This window comes from Mesocricetus auratus, unplaced genomic scaffold (genome assembly GCF_017639785.1).
Source record: "Mesocricetus auratus isolate SY011 unplaced genomic scaffold, BCM_Maur_2.0 Super-Scaffold_6730, whole genome shotgun sequence".
Taxonomy (NCBI): domain Eukaryota; kingdom Metazoa; phylum Chordata; class Mammalia; order Rodentia; family Cricetidae; genus Mesocricetus; species Mesocricetus auratus.
In genome coordinates this window covers 43403162-43409161 of record NW_024429184.1, presented here as the reverse complement: position 1 = coordinate 43409161, position 6000 = coordinate 43403162, and positions in this window count along the sequence as shown.

The window sequence follows — 6000 nt, the reverse complement described above, 5'->3', positions numbered from 1 at the left end:
CATTGATGGTGGGAGTGCAAACTTGTACAGACACTTTGGAAAGTAATATGGAGGTTTCTCAGAAAATAGAAAATCAATCTTCCTCAAGACCCAGCTATGCTACTCCTGGGCATATATATATACCGAAAGAATGCTCAGTCATACCACAAAGGCAGTTGTTCAACTATGTTCATAGCAGCCTTATTTGTAATAGTCAGGACCTGGAAACAACCTAGATATCTTTCAACTGAAAAAATAGATACAGAAAATGTGATGCACAATGGAGTATAACTCAGCTGTTAAAAAAACAATAACATCAGGGAATTTGAAAGCAAATAGACAGAACTAGAAAAATTATCCTGAGTGAGGTAACCCAGACCCACAAAGACAAGCATGGTATATACTCATTCATAAATGGGTATTTAAGAATAACAATGCTACAATCCATAGAACCCAGAGAGACTATGAAACAAGGAGGGAATGCATGAATCTCCCAAGGAAGGGAAAATAGAGGAGATCTCCTGGTTGTACTTGGGGTGGGTGGGTAGTTGAGTGACTGGGTTGGATGGTGGTTGGAGGGGGAAAGTACTGAGAAAGATGACTGGAAAGGGAGGCTTTACAAAGTCAGGTAGAAGCCTTATGCAAGGGAAGCTTCCACAAGTTTGTAAGGATGATCCCCACTAAGACCCCTGGCAGCAGTAGATGCACAGCCTGAACTGGATGTCCATTCTCTATGATCTGCTTGGTTTCTATCTTGGTTGTCAGTGGAGAGCCTTCATCCAGTGACTGATGGAGGCAAATTCAGAGATCCATGGCCAAACATTGGGCTGAACTCTAAAATTTTGCTGAGGTGTGGAAGGAGAGATTGTATGAACCAGGGGATGTGGACATTACAGGAAAACCCACATGAGCCTGTCTCATGAGAAGTCAGAGTCTGAACTAAAAACTAGGGAGCCTGCATGGAACCAACCTAAACCCTGCATATATGTGACAGTTGTATAGCTTGATCTATGTGTGGGACTCCTGACAATGGGAGCAGGGGTTGTGCATGGTGTTTTGGCTGGCTCTTGGGAACCTATTTCTCATGCTGGATTGCTTAGCCCAGCCTGGACACAGGGCGAGGTGCTTGGTCTTATGACAGCTTGATACACCATGTTTCTCTGATGCCCACAGGAGACTTGCTCCTTTCTGAGCAAATACAGAGGAGTGGGTTGGGAAGGGAGAGGTAGTAGGAGATGAGGAATGGAGGTTGCAGTAAGGATGTGAAGTAAATAAATAAATTAATGAAAAAAATAATTGAAAAACAGGTATGGCCTATATGAACTTCTGACTGACTGATTCCGGAGTCCTCACTACAAGAGTAGTCCAAATAATTTCCTAGAACGCCTCACAGAATTTAGGGACATAATTTCCTTATATTTACCAGTTTCTTATGAAGGACATTACCAGATTATAATCAATAGTCACATGGGAATGTTAGTGATACACAGTGGCATGTGTGTGGGAAAGGGTAGGAGCTTCCATACATCCTCTGGTTGCTGTGGTTTGGAAGGGAAATGTGTTTAAGGTTTGGTCCAGCTGATAGCACTGTGGAGAAATGACTACATCATAAGAATGTTAGTTTCTCCCATGGTTTAGTTCATTCATACATCCATAATCAAGTTGGATGTTACTGGATGGGTCCTAGTTGCAGAAAACTGGTCAAGATGCCTTTGAAAGACAAATCTTTTCCCTGTTTATCTTGTCTTCTCCTCTCACCCGTCCACCATCTCTGCTACAAGGAAATAAACAGCTTTCTCTATCACACATTTCTCTTACTAGATATTCTGCCTTGTCCAGAATACAAACCTAGGAGCCAGCTGACCTTTGACTGAACCCTCTAAAGCCTTGAACGAGAACTGATATTCTTCCCTTGAGATTGTGCCTCTTGGGTATTCTGTTACAGAGTTAAATAAGATACTGTGAACTATCCTCTAGAAATGCCCACGTGTGCAGTTTTCTGCAGGCCCCTCTGGATCTCTGTTTCCTCTAGGAACCCCCAGGTATGCACTCTGTGCAGGTCCCTCTGGACACAGCACCTCTGTACCCTCTAGGAACCCCATGTGTGCAGCTCTCTGCAGGTCCCTCTGGACACAGCATCTCTGGTGTTTTAAGGCATTGAGGACTGTTAAAATGGACTGTCATGAAATTTTAAGTAAGCAATGCACTTCTGTTTCTGTTTTTTCTACACACCTGTCTAGCTGAGAGTTTGTAACCATGAAAGGAAGTCAGTTTTTATTTTTCTACCATGCATTATTGAAATGAGTTTTATGTTTTCCTTTTTTTCCACAATACTAATGCTGTCTCCTCCTTCTCTATTGTTTTCTTTGACTGGGTCTCTTTGTACAGCCTAAGTTGGCCTCAATACATAGTTCAGTCTGTCTTCAAACTTGCAATCTTCCCACCTCTGATTCTCTGGTACTGAGATTATATACATGCTTTATCATACCATCTGGTGGTTCTTTGGTTTCAACCTTAAGCACTTTCAAGTATTTCTTATAAGTATCCATGGTAAGATATTCCTTTAACTTTTCTTTGAATGAGAATGTCTTTATCTCTTCCTCTGTTGTAACCGGTGACTTTGGTATGTAACATATTCTTGACTTGCATGCTTTTAATTTTTCTGACACTTAGAGTAAGTAGGCTACCCTACTTTTATCCGGCCTGGGAAGTTTCTGTTTAAAAGTCCACTGACAGTTCAGAAGCAGTTCCCTTGTAAACAGGGATACTCCTCTTTTGCTACATTAAAATTTCATATCTTTGATTGCTTTTTTAAAGTTCCTTTACAAATACATTGTCTTAGTGAAGGTTTCTATTGCTGGGAAGAGATACTATGACCATGGCAATTCTTTTTTGTTTTTTTGTTTTTGTTTTTGTTTTTTTGTTTTTTCGAGACAGGGTTTCTCTGTGGCTTTGGAGGCTGTCCTGGAACTCCCTTGGTAGTCCAGGCTGGTCTTGAACTCACAGAGATCCGCCTGCCTCTGCCTCCCGAGTACTGGGATTAAAGGCGTGCGCCACCAACGCCCAGCTGACCATGGCAATTCTTACAAAGGAAAAAATTGAATTAGGGCTATCTTACAGTTCAGAGGTTCAGTCCATTATTGTCTTGGCTGGTGGCAATAGTGGCATGCAGACAGACATGCTGCTGGAGAAGGAGTTGAGAGTTCTACATCTTGATCTGCAGGCAGCAGAAGCTACTGTGTGTCACACTGAGCATAGCTTGAGCAAAGGAGAACTCAAAACCCACCGTCAGAGTGACATACTTCCTTCAGCAATGCCCCACCTCCTAATAGTGCCACTCCCTATTGGGCCATTTTCTACCACATACGTCTTGATGAAAACTTTGTGTTTAACCCATTGGACCACTTTTCCACTCATATATTTGAGATCTACATCTCTTTATAACATCTTAAATCTTGGATCTATTATTTCTTTAAATACACTTTCTGATATTTTCTTTCACTTTCCCTCCGGAGGTGACTTATTTCTCTTGATGATGCCCACATATCAAACACTTTCTTCACTTTTTTTCTGAGTGGTTACTTTTGCATTATCTGTTCCCCAGTTCACAGATTCCCCATCTGCTTCAACAGGCTGTTTGTGAAGCTTTGTGTTGACTTTTCCATTTTACTCATTTTTTCAGCTCCTGAATATCACTCGGTTAAAGCTTGTTTCTTTTTAAAGATGGATTCTAGCTTATTGAGCTTGTTCTGTCCGTTGTTATTCTCTTGCTGACACCCAGTTGTTTGTCTCATTGTGGCTTGCAGAGATCTCTTAAAACTGTGATTTTGTCAGGTTTGCTTTCATTTATAGGGTTATGTTTTGAAAGTCTGTTCTGGTTCTGGTGTTGTTTTCTTGCCATTTTATGTACCTTCAAATCTCTGATGAACATTTTCACATTAACTTTTAAATTACATTATTTATTTAGTGTGTGTGTGTGTGTGTGTGTGTGCGTGCATATGTGTGAGGATGTGTGCACCATGGTATATATGGAGATCAGAAAACAGATTGTGGGAACAGGTTCTCTCCTGGTACCAAGCAGGTCCTGAGGCATTAAACTCACAGTGTTAGGGTTAGTTGCAGAAGCCCTTTATTCACCGCTTTATCAACTCACACTAAAGAATATACAGTGGATTAGGGGTACCTTATATGCTAGACACGAGGAGAAGATGTGTATATAAATCATTCCTGGTGGCCATTGCACAGGGATTTTGATGGAGCTTATGACATAATTCATTGGATATTTCCATCAGTTATTCTTTTTTTTGGTTATTGTGAGCAAATATCTGACTAAAGTAATCTTAGCAAAAGAAGTCTGTACTTTGCTGTAGGGTTTAAGAATGGATGCACTGCATTATGATAAGAAGTTCATTAAAACAGAGGAGAGGTAGCTAGTCATATGCTACTTCCAACTGGAAGTAGGGAGAGATGAATGCTATTTCTCTACTCATTTGTCTCCTTTAATCAGTCTAGGACCCTAGTCTACTGGAATCGTTCCATTCAGAGTGTGCCTTCGTTCCTCATTAAATCTTTCTGAAAATATTTTCATAGATAAGTCCCAAAGCTGTATCTATGGGTAATTCCAAATCCTGTCAAGTTAACAATCAAGATTGACTCTCACAGGTCTGATCCTTGTCAATATGGCACCCAATGTCTTAATTTTGGCACACACCATTCCACCTTTGGTTCTCAAAGTCTCATAAACATTCATAGCACAAATGCATTCTGTTCATATGTAACAGTTTTCTAAATATCAGCCAACTTATGTTTGGAGGGGGTGGCTGGAGGCTGGCAGTTGCATCAAGACCTATCCCAGGGGCATTAACAGGCTTTTTGGACCCCATTCCCTATGGTGGGATCTCTTACTCAGCCTTGATACGGGGGGAAGGGCTTGATTCTGCTTCAACTTGCTATGTCAGACTTTGTTGACTCCCTAAAGAAGGCCTTACCTTCTTTGAGAAGTGGATGGGGTGGAAAGGGAGAATGTGGGGGGGGTGAAGGGGTGGGAGGTGGTCTGGGGTTGTTATGTAAAATGAAAAATAATTGTTTAAATTTAAAGAAAGAAACCCTAAGACAGAAGTTGGTACCATGGACTGGGGTATCACTATGATAGGCCAAACCATGTTTCTGCTTGGAGGAATATGGATTTAGGGACTATGGATTAGAAAAGCAGTTGATTGCTTTAAGTGCAATTTAATGAGTCATTCTAGTATGAAAATGAAAGACAGTGGTGCTGATGGTGATTTGAACTGTGTGGGCCTGCCTCAAGAGGTTTCAGGAGAAAAGAATGATGCCATGTGGCCTAGTAACCTGTCAAATAATATTTTGATGAAGTATGTGGCTGCTTTTTGTCCTTGTATGAAAAAGTTTGCATGAGGCTAAAGTGAAGAGTTTTAGATTAATTCTGTTGGTAGATGACATCTCAAGACATCCTAGTATTTACTCTGTCATTTTGTTATTACTGTTAACACAAGTGAAGGTTTATACTGAAAAGAACCCTGCTGATAATGGAAAAATACAAAATGTACAATTTGAGGAGAAAAGAAGCCCTAGGAAGTAGAATGGAGCTAAGTCCTGTATTCAAGGGAATAAACAGACTACAGTAATGGAATAAAGGTAATGGTTACTACAGGGAAAGATCCCACCCAACTAATTTTCCAACTTGTGAAAATGGATTAAAGAAAAACTCAGAGCCAAGTGTGGTGGTCCAGTGTTTCTTTACTGTGCTCCCTTCCCTTTGTTTTGAAGCATTAACGTACTTTCAGTGACATTATATGTTGGAAGTATGTGTTCTGCTTTTTGATTTTATAGGGGATTATAGCTCAGATATTCCATGGCTATCAGAAGACACCGTGAACTTTGGACTTTTAAATAAATTTGAGGCTGTTATATAATGTGGGGATTTTTGAAGTTGGACTGAATGAATTTTTGCATTATGATATGTATAAAAGCCTATGGGTGTCACAGAGTGTAATGTGGTGT